This window comes from Zea mays, chromosome 1 (assembly GCF_902167145.1).
Source record: "Zea mays cultivar B73 chromosome 1, Zm-B73-REFERENCE-NAM-5.0, whole genome shotgun sequence".
Taxonomy (NCBI): domain Eukaryota; kingdom Viridiplantae; phylum Streptophyta; class Magnoliopsida; order Poales; family Poaceae; genus Zea; species Zea mays.
Genome location: NC_050096.1, coordinates 259,436,230 through 259,451,548, shown reverse-complemented (window position 1 = coordinate 259,451,548; position 15,319 = coordinate 259,436,230).

The following is a 15,319-nucleotide window of genomic DNA, read 5'->3' as shown; positions in this document are numbered from 1 at the left end:
CGATGGGTGCTCGGTTAGCCCTCAGCGAAGATCTAGGTGATTTTGCTTGAGTTTGTTGCGATCCACGCGGGTTGATAGAAGCTGCCGAGATCCATTGATGTGTGGAGAGGAAGAACCTGACTCGCCGGTCCCACATGACAATGACACCAGGCGAGGGTCCGTGTAGGAGTTGTGCGGCAAGGGCGCGATCGCTGCGGACTGCGTTGGGCTGGCGTAGGGATTTCCTGGTGGGCCGAAAAGGGGTGAGCCGGCCCAGGTAAGTTTCCTTTTTCTTTTCTTTTTGTTTCCCTTTTTTTCTCCTTTTCAAATTCAAACTCATTTCAAATTTAAACTCCGTTCTTGTGGCAAATTTGTCCTCAGTTTATATTGTGCTATTAAGGTACTGACCTTGAAGATACCTATTTTTATATATATTTTCTATAAATCCAATGTTCTTTCCCTTTCTTTTCTCTATTTTCAGGGTTTTATTTTTAAGTTAGGGTTTAAATTCCATGGACCAATTGATATGCTATTAATGACACATTTATTTTATTAAGTACAAATGCACAATCAAGTAAAACCCTGCATGATGCATAATTTTTTTTTTAGGGTCTTTTGTTAATTATTTATTTGTATGGGTGAGGTGTCCACATGAAATGATAAATAGGGATAACACACATACATATAAAGGAATATAATCTCTCCCTTTATTTTTTTTTACAAAGTGGGTATTACAAATCCTACCCCCCTTAAAAATAATCTCGTCCTCGAGATTTGTAGAAAAGGGATGCAACCAGTTTGGTTTAGGAATCAAAAGTTTTGTTTCAAGTTTTTTTTTTATACTTGCTAGTAGATGGTTTGGAAAATATAGATAGATATATATATATATGTGTGTGTGTATAGCCATCTATTATGTCAAATGAGGTACGCTTATGGCAAGTATAGGTTGTGGCAAGGAAGAGTATAGTAAGGAAAGACTTCATCCTGAACTGTGGATCTTGATTCCGCTGGCGATTCAACTTGATCTTTGAAGTCTTGGGTTGATGCTTATCCTTCTTTGATGTGGTTGGTCTTCTTTGGCCTTTATTTCTTGGAGTTGTCATCCGAGTTAAGGACATATGGCTAGGACATATGTGAGTAGGATGGATTGTATGGTGTAGGTAGGTTAGAATCTCTTGCTAGGTTAAAATTGTGGGGTTATGCAACTATTGGATGGTTAAGGTAGTTGCATATGGCCAAGTCGATCTGTCATTCTTTATTTAGTACATGGTGAACTAAGTTAAGACCCGTTCTATAGGAGTAGAGTCTAATCTATTTCATCAGTATTATCTAACATGTTTGATAAGTCACTTTAGATTAGATCAGATCTAGGTTAGATTGGTGTGACTAGTTTGACTAGATAAGATCTTATTTATTTTAGGCTAGATCATGGTTGTTACACTAGCGTGGGATAAATATGCTTATTGGGGTAAGATGAATCCATAAGGATAAGGTAGAATCTTTTGAGGTCAGATAGATCTATTAGGATAAGATAAATCTTTTTAAGATAAGATGAGAATATATTTTTTTTTAGGATAAGATGGATCTATGAGTGTAGGATAGACTTTTTCAAGATAAGATGAATTTTGCTAGGCTAGATTCTTTGATGAGGGATAACCTAGTTCATTTAGATATTTTTATAACCATTTTTTTTCTATATGTATATGCAGATGTGATCATGGACATTACTCCACAACTAATCACACTCAATCAAAGATCCAAATCAAACAAGTATCATAAGAACAAACATTCAAGCATACAAATACCTATAAAAATAGTTTTGTTTTTGTTCCTAAGAGTAGGTCTCCTATTCCTAAAGTCACTTTAGGCACAGGATTTCAAAGTGTGAAATCCACATTTGTCTTTAGAATGAAAAGGTAAGAATAATCAGAGTAAAGCGGAAATAGATGAGAAAAGATTAAGAAAAGTTTAGAAAAGAATCAGAGTAGCAAGGGTAAGTAAGTATTGGTTGTCCAGTTCTATCTAGGCTTCGTCCTACAGTCAACATTCCTCTGATACCACTTCTGTAACACCCGGATTTTAGGGGTCCAAAACCCGGGCGCTAACAAAAACACCAGGTATGCTGGGACCAAGTCTCACACATATGATGTAAAGTGGCACAGGATCGAATGTCACATCTTTATATATAACAGGAGTTCTATACAAAATAAATAATTACATTATAAGGAGACAACGGTCCAGCAACCCAAAGTTGACTGGGAGACGACGACCTAGACCACTCACGAACTCATCGCAGCATCATCCATGAGCATCATCCTGCAGTACCTGGTCTTGACCTGTGGTGTATGTGAGACAGCAAGAGTGAGCTCACATACGTTCATCGCTCAACAAGTTGTGGGGAATAATGTGCATGAACTCGCCAAAGGTGGGAGCTCACGTGAAGTGTAAGGCTTACCAAAGAGGATGGTTAGAGCTGAGCATTGCTTTTAAAGTTGGTCAAAATTTTATTAGCAATTACTAAGTATAAGTAAATACCAACCCAATTAAATAGTAGAACAAAAGTAACAAACTCACCTGCGATGCAATGCATATGACAAATTGAGTTTAAGTTCCATAATTTAATCATGTGAGTGTCCGAGCTGCTCATGACCGTGAGCACGGCTAGTATACCAGTTTTACACTCTGCAGAGGTTGCGCATCTTTACCCACAAGTCATGTTACCCATCTGCCAAGGGATCGCGACTTCCCATACACCTCTACCGAGGAGGCGAGGCAGGGTAACACTACGAGGCCTTTACAAAGTTCCACTAGCTTCAGAAAACCCGCTACAGTTTATAGGAAGCTCCAATGCAGGAATCCCTTGCAGGACCGCCATCACAGCAAAATCCTCCCGAGGGCCTCCCCAGGAATCCCTTGCAGGACCGCCATCACAGCAAAATCCTCCCGAGGGCCTTCCCAGGAATCCCTTGCAGGACCGCCATCACAGCAAAATCCTCCCGAGGGCCTCCCTACACTGACCACTCCCCTACTGCCCTTGCCCCTTTCGGGTAAGGTAGTCTTCCACTAGCTTTCCTAATTAATCGGCCAAGGGCGTCCCATTAAACCCTTGTGGTAGCACTGTTTTCCCGGGTGGTTCTCCATGTTCCAATTAACATAATGATCTCATCATGAATAGTAAATAGCAACTGATAACAAAAGTATGAATAATATGTATCTCAATGCCCAAATCCACATATAGCACTAGCAAGTACTACCCAGAAAGTTTAGTGGTAAACAAGGCATAAAGATAGACAAACTAGGGTAACCTATTAGGTCCCATCAAATTAACCTATGCAGATCATTATGATTAATTAGAACATGAGTGGGTAAAAGAAGTGATCAAGGGCACAACTTGCCTGGCACTTGAGATTCCAGGTACCAAGATGATCTTCAGATCCTCGTTAACCTCACTGCTAGTCGTAGCAATACAAACAGACATGGTATAGGCAAAATTAAAATCACACCAAACATAAGAACATACTACATAATAATGATCTACGCGTTGCTACGAGACTAACGCAACTTGAACGGATCAATTCGGAGTTAAAACGGAGGAGTTATGAATTTCCAAGGGTGTTATGTGCTTGAAATGGGATTAAATAGGAAATTGATTTTCTAACTGTTTTCATGATAAAACAGAGACTCTAAGTGATAGACAATAAAATTACAAAATTTTAGAAATTGGAATGGAGTAATTTGGACTAAAAATGAAATTTCTATGCATTTTACAAGTTTTAGCACTTATTTATATAATAAAAATCCATTTTCCAATTCATTTATTCAGTTTAAATTAGCACTGGACTGGGCCTCATTTCCTTGAAAGCACAGGGGGCTCGGAGCAAAAGGTCCCAAGACACAGACAGACCCAGGCGCGGACGGCGGGTTCTATTTACTATAAACAAAAGGGCTCTTTAACAAAAGTGCCAGCGCGAAGGGGTATTCTCAATTATCGTCCGTAGGATCTAGATCTTGTGGCTCGGATTAGATTGTCCACTCAACGAACCGGTACGCTACGACGACGCTTGGATCCGGATCTGACGGTCCGAATTCTAAATAACCGAGATCGACTCGCACCCATCAGATTATGGATCTACGGCTCACATCCCCACCCTGACTCGGTATGGCTCGGCCTAATCCTAGCCGTTCCCTCACCATCCAACGGCCGATGCGGGGCGCGCGACTTTCTCCCCCAACCCGACGCACACACGGCGGAGACGGCGCCCAGTGCACGGCGGAGGCCTCGCCGGAGGAGGTCAATCCCAAGCTCCAGCGCGCCAAACTCTAATACGCTGGGCGCGGAATGAAATTAAGATGAACGCGAGCCAGGAGATCGGGTCCTTACCCTAAGTACGGAGCTGCTTCGGTCGGTCCACGGCGAGTCGCAAACGCGCGGTGGCGGTGACGAACTGGGCGCGCTCCGGTCATCCTCCGGCCCCGTAATCGCCACCGGAACGGACCAGGGGCGCGGGCGAAGCCTTCTGTCCGCACCCGAGGCCCCAATTTGGCGTCGAGCACCACCGGCGATGGTGAGGTCGTCAATTCGCCCGCTCGGTCACCACGGGTTCCGGCGTGAAATTGCCGATGGCCCAGGCATCCCAGCCCCCACGGAGTGCGCCATACGCCAACGCCGAGCCCAACAGAATTCCGCGCCTACACCATGGAAGCCAATCGCGACTCCGGCTAGAATAGCCGCGGCGGCTAGCTTTCTCTCCCTGCTATTTTGGTGGCGCGACTTGCTTGATAGTTGGACGAGGAGACTTTTAGGGGTTGCATATTTATACGCGGAATTGATCATAGTCCGATGGGTGCTCGGTTAGCCCTCAGCGAAGATCTAGGTGATTTTGCTTGAGTTTGTTGCGATCCACGCGGGTTGATAGAAGCTGCCGAGATCCATTGATGTGTGGAGAGGAAGAACCTGACTCGCCGGTCCCACATGACAATGACACCAGGCGAGGGTCTGTGTAGGAGTTGTGCGGCAAGGGCGCGATCGCTGCGGACTGCGTTGGGCTGGCGTAGGGATTTCCTGGTGGGCCGAAAAGGGGTGAGCCGGCCCAGGTAAGTTTCCTTTTTCTTTTCTTTTTGTTTCCCTTTTTTTCTCCTTTTCAAATTCAAACTCATTTCAAATTTAAACTCCGTTCTTGTGGCAAATTTGTCCTCAGTTTATATTGTGCTATTAAGGTACTGACCTTGAAGATACCTATTTTTATATATATTTTCTATAAATCCAATGTTCTTTCCCTTTCTTTTCTCTATTTTCAGGGTTTTATTTTTAAGTTAGGGTTTAAATTCCATGGACCAATTGATATGCTATTAATGACACATTTATTTTATTAAGTACAAATGCACAATCAAGTAAAACCCTGCATGATGCATAATTTTTTTTTTAGGGTCTTTTGTTAATTATTTATTTGTATGGGTGAGGTGTCCACATGAAATGATAAATAGGGATAACACACATACATATAAAGGAATATAATCTCTCCCTTTATTTTTTTTTACAAAGTGGGTATTACACCTCTAGTGATGAGGATGATGCTAGCAATGAGGAGGATAACTTGCGCGTTCTTTTTGCCAACCTTAACATGGAACAAAAGGAAAAACTAAATGAGCTAATTAGTGCCATCCATGAAAAGGATGACCTCTTGGACTCCCAAGAGGACTTCCTAATCAAGGAAAATAAAAAGCATGTTAAGGTTAAAAATGCTTATGCTCTAGAGGTAGAAAAATGTGAGAAATTATCTAGTGAGCTAAGTACTTGCCATGATACTATTACCAACCTTAGAAATGAAAATGCTAGTTTAAATGCTAAGGTTGACTCACATGTTTGTAATGTTTCAATTCCCAATCTTAGAAATGATAATGATGATTTGCTTGCTAAGATTGAAGAATTAAACATTTCTCTTGCTAGCCTTAGAGTAGAAAATGAAAATTTAATTGCTAAGGCTAAAGAACTAAATGTTTGCAATGTTACAATTTCCGATCTTAGAGATAATAATGATATCTTGTGTGCTAAGATCGTTGAACTTAATTCATGCAAACCCTCTACATCTATTGTTGAGCATGTTTCCATATGTACTAGATGTAGAGATGTTGATATTAATGCTATTCATGATCACATGACTTTGATTAAACAACAAAATGATCATATAGCAATATTAGATGCAAAAATTGCCGAGCATAACTTAGAAAATGAAAAGTTCAAATTTGCTAGAAGTATGCTCTACAATGGGAGACGCCCTGGCATCAAGGATGGCATTGGCTTCCAAAGGGGAGACAATGTCAAACTCAATGCCCCTCCAAAGAATTTATCTAACTTTGTTAAGGGCAAGGCTCCCATGCCTCAAGATAACGAGGGTTACGTTTTGTACCCTGCCGGTTATCCCGAGAGCAAAATTAGAAGAACTCATTCTAGGAAGTCTCACTCTGGCCCTAACCATGCTTTCATATATAAAGGTGAGACATCTAGCTCTAGGCAACCAACCCGTGCTAAGTTGCCTAGAAAGAAAACTCCTAATGCATCAAATGATCATGCTATTTCATTCAAAACTTTTGATGCATCATATGTGCTTACTAACAAATCCGGCAAGGTAGTTGCCAAGTTTGTTGGGGGCAAGCACAAGGGCTCCAAGACTTGTGTTTGGGTACCCAAAGTTCTTGTTTCTAATGCCAAAGGACCCAAAACCGTTTGGGTACCTAAAATCAAGAACTAAAATTGTTTTGTAGGTTTATGCATCCGGGGGCTCAAGTTGGATACTCGACAGCGGATGCACAAACCACATGACAGGGGAGAAGAAGATGTTCTCCTCATATGAGAAAAACCAAGATCCCCAACGAGCTATCACATTCGGGGATGGAAATCAAGGTTTGGTCAAAGGATTGGGTAAAATTGCTATATCACCTGACCATACTATTTCCAATGTTTTTCTTGTAGATTCTTTAGATTACAATTTGCTTTCCGTTTCGCAACTATGTCAAATGGGCTACAACTGTCTATTTACTGATGTAGGTGTCACTGTCTTTAGAAGAAGTGATGATTCAATAGCATTTAAGGGAGTGTTAGAGGGTCAGCTATACTTGGTAGATTTTGATAGAGCTGAACTCGACACTTGCTTAATTGCTAAGACTAACTTGGGTTGGCTCTGGCACCGCCGACTAGCCCATGTTGGAATGAAGAATCTTCATAAGCTTCTAAAGGGAGAGCACATTTTAGGACTAACAAATGTTCATTTTGAGAAAGACATGATTTGTAGCGCATGCCAAGCCGGGAAGCAAGTTGGCACTCATCATCCACACAAGAACATCATAACTAGTGACAGGCCACTAGAGCTCCTACACATGGATTTATTCAGCCCGATCGCTTACATAAGCATCGGTGGGAGTAAGTATTGTCTAGTTATTGTGGATGATTATTCTCGCTTCACTTGGGTGTTCTTTTTGCAGGAAAAATCTCATACCCAAGAGACCTTAAAGGGATTCTTGAGACGGACTCAAAATGAGTTCGGCTTAAGGATCAAGAAAATTAGAAGCGACAACGGGACGGAGTTCAAGAACTCTCAAATTGAAGGCTTCCTTGAGGAGGAGGGCATCAAGCATGAGTTCTCTTCCCCCTACACCCCACAACAAAATGGTGTAGTGGAGAGGAAGAATCGAACTCTTTTGGACATGGCAAGAACCATGCTTGATGAGTACAAGACACCGGATCGGTTTTGGGCCGAGGCGGTCAACACTGCCTGCTACGCCATCAACCGATTATATCTACACTGAATCCTCAAGAAGACATCCTATGAACTCCTAACCGGTAAAAAGCCAAATATTTCATATTTTAGAGTTTTTGGCAGCAAATGTTTTATTCTTGTTAAAAGAGGTAGAAAATCTAAATTTGCTCCTAAAACTGTAGAAGGCTTTTTACTAGGATATGACTCAAACACAAGGGCATATAGAATCTTTAACAAATCCTCAGGACTTGTTGAAGTTTCTTGTGACGTTGTGTTTGATGAGACTAACGGCTCTCAAGTAGAGCAAGTTGATCTTGATGAGATAGGTGAAGAACAGGCTCCGTGCATCACGCTAAGGAACATGTCCATTGGGGATGTGTGTCCCAAGGAATCCGAAGAGCCTCCACATGCACAAGATCAATCATCCTCCTCCACGCAAGCATCTCCACCAACCCAAAATGAGGACCAGGCTCAAGTTGATGAAGGAGAAGATCAAAGAGATGAGCCACCTCAAGATGACGGCAATGATCAAGGGGGAGATGCAAAAGATCAAGACAAGGAGGATGAACAACCAAGGACGCCACACCCAAGAGTCCACCAAGCAATCCAACGAGATCACCCCGTCGACACCATCCTCGGCGACATTCATAAGGGGGTAACTACTCGATCTCGGGTTGCACATTTTTGTGAGCATTATTCTTTTGTTTCCTCTATTGAGCCACACAGGGTAGAGGAAGCACTACAAGATTCGGATTGGGTGATGGCGATGCAAGAAGAGCTCAACAACTTCACGAGGAACGAGGTATGGCATTTAGTTCCACGTCCTAACCAAAATGTTGTAGGAACCAAGTGGGTCTTCCGCAACAAGCAAGACGAGCATGGTGTGGTGACAAGGAACAAAGCTCGACTCGTGGCCAAGGGGTATTCACAAGTCGAAGGTTTGGATTTTGGTGAAACCTATGCACCCGTAGCTAGGCTTGAGTCAATTCGTATATTATTGGCCTATGCTACTTACCATGGCTTCAAGCTTTATCAAATGGACGTGAAGAGTGCCTTCCTCAATGGACCAATCAAGGAAGAGGTGTATGTTGAGCAACCTCCCGGCTTTGAAGATAGTGAGTATCCTAACCATGTCTATAAGCTCTCTAAGGCGCTTTATGGGCTCAAGCAAGCCCCAAGAGCATGGTATGAATGCCTTAGAGATTTCCTTATTGCAAATGGCTTCAAAGTCGGCAAGGCCGATCCTACTTTGTTCACTAAAACTCTTGACAATGATTTGTTCGTATGCCAAATTTATGTTGATGATATTATATTTGGGTCTACTAACGAATCTACATGTGAAGAATTTAGTAGGATCATGACAAAGAAATTCGAGATGTCTATGATGGGGGAGTTGAAGTATTTTCTAGGATTCCAAGTCAAGCAACTCCAAGAGGGCACCTTCATTAGCCAAACGAAGTACACTCAAGACATTCTAACCAAGTTTGGAATGAAGGATGCCAAGCCCATCAAGACACCCATGGGAACCAATGGGCATCTCGACCTCGACACGGGAGGTAAATCCGTCGATCAAAAGGTATACCGGTCGATGATTGGTTCATTGCTCTATTTATGTGCATCTCGACCGGACATTATGCTTTCCGTTTGTATGTGTGCAAGATTCCAAGCCGACCCTAAGGAATCACACCTTACGGCCGTAAAACGAATCTTGAGATATTTGGCTTACACTCCTAAGTTTGGGCTTTGGTACCCTCGGGGATCCACATTTGATTTGATTGGTTATTCGGATGCCGATTGGGCGGGGTGCAAGATTAATAGGAAGAGCACATCGGGGACTTGCCAGTTCTTGGGAAGATCCTTGGTGTCTTGGGCTTCAAAGAAGCAAAATTCGGTCGCTCTTTCCACCGTCGAAGCCGAGTATATTGCCGCAGGCCATTGTTGCGCGCAATTGCTTTGGATGAGGCAAACCCTGCGGGACTACGGTTACAAAATAACCAAAGTACCTCTTCTATGTGATAATGAGAGTGCAATTCGCATGGCGGATAATCCCGTCGAACATAGCCGCACTAAACACATAGCCATTCGGTATCATTTTCTTCGGGATCACCAACAAAAGGGGGATATCGAGATTTCATACGTTAACACTAAAGATCAATTAGCCGATATCTTTACCAAGCCTCTTGATGAACAAACTTTTACCAAACTTAGGCATGAGCTCAATATTCTTGATTCGAGAAATTTCTTTTGCTAATTTACACACATAGCTCTTAAATATACCTTTGATCATGTCTCTTTTACATGCTATGACTAATGTGCTTTCAAGTATATGTCAAACCAAGTCATAGGTATATTGAAAGGGAATTGGAGTCTTCGGCAAAGACAAAGGCTTCCACTCCACTCTACTACTCATCCTTCGTCGTCACTCCGAGCTTCTCTCCAACTTTGGTATAATCTTCACTCATTTATTGTATGACCAAAGGAGGAGAAAGTGCTTCGTTGGGCTCTAATGATTCCGTTTTTGGCGATTCATGCCAAAGGGGGAGAAAATATGAGCCCAAAGCAAAAGGACCGCACCACCACCTAATTTTTAAAATTTGGAGATTTTCAATTGGTCAATTTCAAATTGGTATCTTATTATGTTCTAAAGGGGGAGGAAGTAGTATTTCAAAAATGATAAATCAAAACCCTCTTGAACACTAAGAGGAGGATCTCATTTAGGGGGAGTTTTGTTTAGTCAAAGGAAAAGCATTTGAAACAAGGGGAGAAAATTTCAAACTTGAAATTGCTTTGAAAAATCCTATTCATTTACCTTTGATTATCTTGCAAAAGGACTTTAAAAAGAATTTACAAAAGAGTTTGCAAAAACAAAACTTGTGGTGCAAATGTGGTCCAATATGTTAAAAACAAAGAAACAATCCATGCACATCTTGTAAGTATTTACATTGGCTCAATTCCAAGCAACCTTTGCACTTACATTATGCAAACTAGTTCAATTTTGCACTTCTATATTTGCTTTGGTTTGTGTTGGCATCAATCACCAAAAAGGGGGAGATTGAAAGGGAATTAGGCTTACACCTAGTTCCTAAATAATTTTGGTGGTTGAATTGCCCAACACAAATAATTGGACTAACTAGTTTGCTCTAGTGTATAAGTTATACAGGTGTAAAAGGTTCTCACTTAGCCAATAAAAAGATCAAATATTGGATTCAACAAAGGAGCAAAGGAGCAACCGAAGGCACCTCTGGTCTGGGGCACCGAACTGTCCGGTGTACACCGGACAGTGTCCGGTGCACCAGAGGACTCCAACTCAAACTTGCCACCTTCGGGAATCTCCAGAGGCACTCGCGCTATATTTCACCGGACTGTCCGGTGTACACCGGACAGTGTCCGGTGCTCCAAGGAAGAGCCGCCTCCGGAACTCGCCAGCCTCGGGAATTCACTTCAGCCGCTCCTCTATAATTCACCGGACTGTCCGGTGTACACCAGACTGTCCGGTGTAACAGCGGAGCAACGGCTATTTCGGCGCCAACGGCTACCTGCGACGCATTAAATGCGCGTGCTGTGCGCGTAGACGTCAGGCGTGCCCATACTGGCGCACCGGACAATGAACAGGACATGTCCGGTGTGCACCGGACATCCAGGCGGGCCCAGAAGTCAGAAGCTCCAACGGTCAGAATCCAACGGCATTGGTGACGTGGCTGGGGCACCGGACTGTCCGGTGCGCCATCAAACAGACAGCCTCCACCAACGGTCAAGTTTGGTGGTTGGGGCTATAAATACCCCAACCACCCCACCATTCATTGGATCCAAGTTTTCCACTTCCCAACTACTTACAAGAGCTCTAGCATTCAATTCTAGACACACCAAAGAGATCAAATCCTCTCCAAATTCCACACAACGCCCTAGTGATTAGAGAGAGAGATTTGCTTGTGTTCTTTCGAGCTCTTGCGCTTGGATTGCTTTCTTCTTTCTTGATTCTTTCATTGCGATCAAACTCACTTGTAATTGAGGCAAGAGACACCAAACTTGTGGTGGTCCTTGTGGGAACTTTGTGTTCCAAGTGATTGAGAAGAGAAAGCTCATTCGGTCCGAGGGACCGTTTGAGAGAGGGAAGGGTTGAAAGAGACCTGGCCTTTGTGGCCTCCTCAACGGGGAGTAGGTTTGCGAGAACCGAACCTCGGTAAAACAAATCCGCGTGTCACACTCCTTATTCTCTTGCGATTTGTTTTGCGCCCTCTCTCGCGGACTCAATTATATTTCTAACGCTAACCCGGCTTATAGTTGTGATTATTTTTGAGAATTTCAGTTTCGCCCTATTCACCCCCCCCCCCCCCCTCTAGGCGACTTTCAGCATCAAAGTGGGTCCATGCTTCACCATCGGATGCATGAACCATCTTGTCAGGATTGTATCGTTTGCCTTTTTTGTGCCATGTCATCTGTTTCGCGGATTCCTCTGTCATGTATAGACGCTGGATCCTCGGTATGAATGGAAGGTGGCGTAGGATTGTCACGGGGATGTCGAGCTGCCTCTTCTATCCATCACCAGAGTCTACCTCCATGAACCTAGACGATTTACAAATCGGACAGTACTTTGTCAGTGTGTTCTTTCCTAAATAGGACGCAGCCCTTCGGACAAGCATGTATCTGCTCATACGTCATCTTGAGTGCACGAAGGAATTTCTGTGCCTCGTACATGCTCTTTGGCAGAACGTGATCCTCCGGAAGCAGGCTGCCAATAACTGTCAACAAACCATCGAAGGTGTCTCGACTCATGCTATACTGCGACTTGAACGCCATTATACGCCCAATGGCATCCAGTTGAGAAACCTTTGTCTTGCCGTGAAGGGGTTTCTGTGCCGCGTCAAACATGTCATAGAATGCCTTTGCGGTCGCCTCTGGCTCGTCCTCCATACGTCCTTCGGCGAACTGTGCCTCGTGATAGTCGTTCAACATGTCCGCTACCCCGGCATCAGCATCGTAATCCTCGACGCGTTGTCTCACCACCTCCTCTCTCGTGTGATGCGCTTCACCATGGAAGATCCACCGAGTATAGTCCGGCGTAAATCCATTCTTCCAAATATGTTCTACCATGGCCTTCTTTGTTTTCCTTTTCCTGTTGTCACATTTGCTGCACGGACAAGGGACTAGACTAGCTCCTTTAGCAGCTTCGCCAAATGCCCGTTCCACGAAAGCATCGGTCTTCCTAATCCATTCAGGGGTGACATCATTACGTCGAACGCGGCCCGTGTACATCCACTCATGGTCCTCCATCCTCTAACATATATAACCGAGTATAGTTTAATATAGACATGTAATGCATGTACACTACGTTCCTACCTTCTAATAGGTGAGGATAGGTCCTAATCCCACCCGCGGTTGCGTAGATGGAGTTAGTTTTCATGCTCTACTCCGATCCGAGATAGAATTTCGGCAGCACCTCCCCGCTGTTCTCCAGATACACGTCCTGGCAGGGAGAGTGTACTGTCCGGAGAACAACAGGGAGGTGACGCCAAAACTCTATCTCGGACCGGAGTAGAGCATGAAACTAACACCATCTACGCAACCGCGGGCTGTCCAAAAAACGTGGACAATTCGAAACTGATACATTTGTAGATATGCAAAGATCTGCATATCTACACCGTATCTCTTTCGAACGGGAGACGCCTAACTGGGTTACGTGATCTACGACCATGATGCGGAAATAGAGGTTATACCTAGGGTGGCGGTGGAGTCAGGCTAGTGGGGCTGTGGCAGGTCGGTGCAGTGGCGACGCGACGCGGTGCAGGCAGACCTGCAGCGGCTAGGAAGACAAGTATCTTCTCTGTAAAAAATAAATACAAGTCTGTTAATACAAAAAAATCGACAGCACCTCCCCTGTACGTTGAGGTTTTTAAAACCTGCAAATAAAACTAACAGCACGATGGCTGACATGCACACAGTAACAAGTTTATAAATGGTTGGGTGACCTCGGCTTACATGATTTATACATTCTATCATCTAATCAATAATAAATATAAATTGACGCATAAAAAGTTTATACCTCGCGTGGGGGCGACGATGGTACGCATGGCGTGGCCGGGAGGCGGTGGCGGCGCGCGAGGAGGTGGCTTCCGGCGGCGGTGGTGGCGCGCGGCGTTGGTGGCGGGGGCACGGCGAGGGGCGCGGGCACGGCGGCGCGGGCGCGCGGCGGCCGAGGGCGTGGAGGGTGTGCGCGGTCGGGCGAGGGGCACGGACGCGGTCGGGCGAGGGCGAGGGCGTAGAGGGCGCGTGTGGTCGGCCGAGGGCGTAGCGGGCGCGGCGGCGGCGGCGGCGCGTGAAAGTGAGAGGGCGAGGGCGCGGCGGCGGGCGAGGTTGCGGCGGCGGGCGGGCAGGCGCCGGCGAGAGCACGGCGGGCGGACGGGCGGGCGCCGGTGAGGTAGGGTGCGGCGGGCAGGCACCAGCGAGAGCACGGCGGGCGGACGGGCGGGCGCCGGCGAGGGCTCGGGCGCCGGCGAGGGAGGGCGCGGCGGGTGCGGGCGCCGGCGAGGGCGGCCGCGGCTGGCGCGGGCGGACGCGGCGTGGAGGAGGCCGCGGTGGGGTGTCGAGCCGGCGACGGCGCGGGGCGGCGGCGGCAGCGCAGGGAGGCGGCGGCGGGCGCGACAGACGAGAGAGCGAGAGCAGAGAAAGAAGGAGGAAGAATGGCGCGGGCGAAGTATATTCGCCTTCTTTGCCGAGTGCCCGTGATCTGGCACTCGGCAAAGTTTTTTTTAATTTTTAAAATAAACTTTGCCGAGTGCCAGATCGATGGCAAAGGATCCTTTGCCGAGTGTCTACCATCTGACACTCGGCAAAGATTAACTTACACATCTTTGCCGAGTGTCACCCTGGGGACACTCGGCAAAGCATACTTTGCCGAGTGTCAACCATTAGACACTCGGCAAAAGTATATTCTTATTTTTTTGATTTTGTCTCCCAAAATTTTTGTGGTATGTTCCTACACTATGTAGACCTACATGTATCATTTGTGGACAATTTTAACAGAGTTTTCAATCGTTAGTAGATTTAGTTCGTTTATTTGAATTTCTTCGGAAAATTTAGATTTGAACTGCAGGTCACTCGAAACTTGGAAAACCGTGCATGCAAAAATGATATTCATGTTACTTAGCATAAGTTACGACCGATTTCAGGAGCGGACCGGAAACTTCGAGCAACATGCTCACTAAATATGGCCGTGAACTTGCCATCCAAATGTTTAAAAATTGTATAAAACACAAACAAAGTCAGAAAATCCTGAAACTTGTCCACGTGTCATGATATCATATGTACAGGCTGCGATAAAAATTTTAGAATGTTTGGAGAAAGTTGTGGGACACTATGTGTAGAAACCTAAGAGAACTACACATGAAATCATAGAGTTTCAATGTGGATCTCTTAGGTTTGTACGCATAGTGTCTCACAAATTTCTCCAAACATTCTAAATTTTTTATCGCAGCCTGTACATATGATATCATGACACGTGGACAAGTTTCAGGATTTTCTGACTTTGTTTGTGTTTTATACAATTTTTAAACATGTGAATGGCAAGTTCACGGCCATGTTTAGTGAGC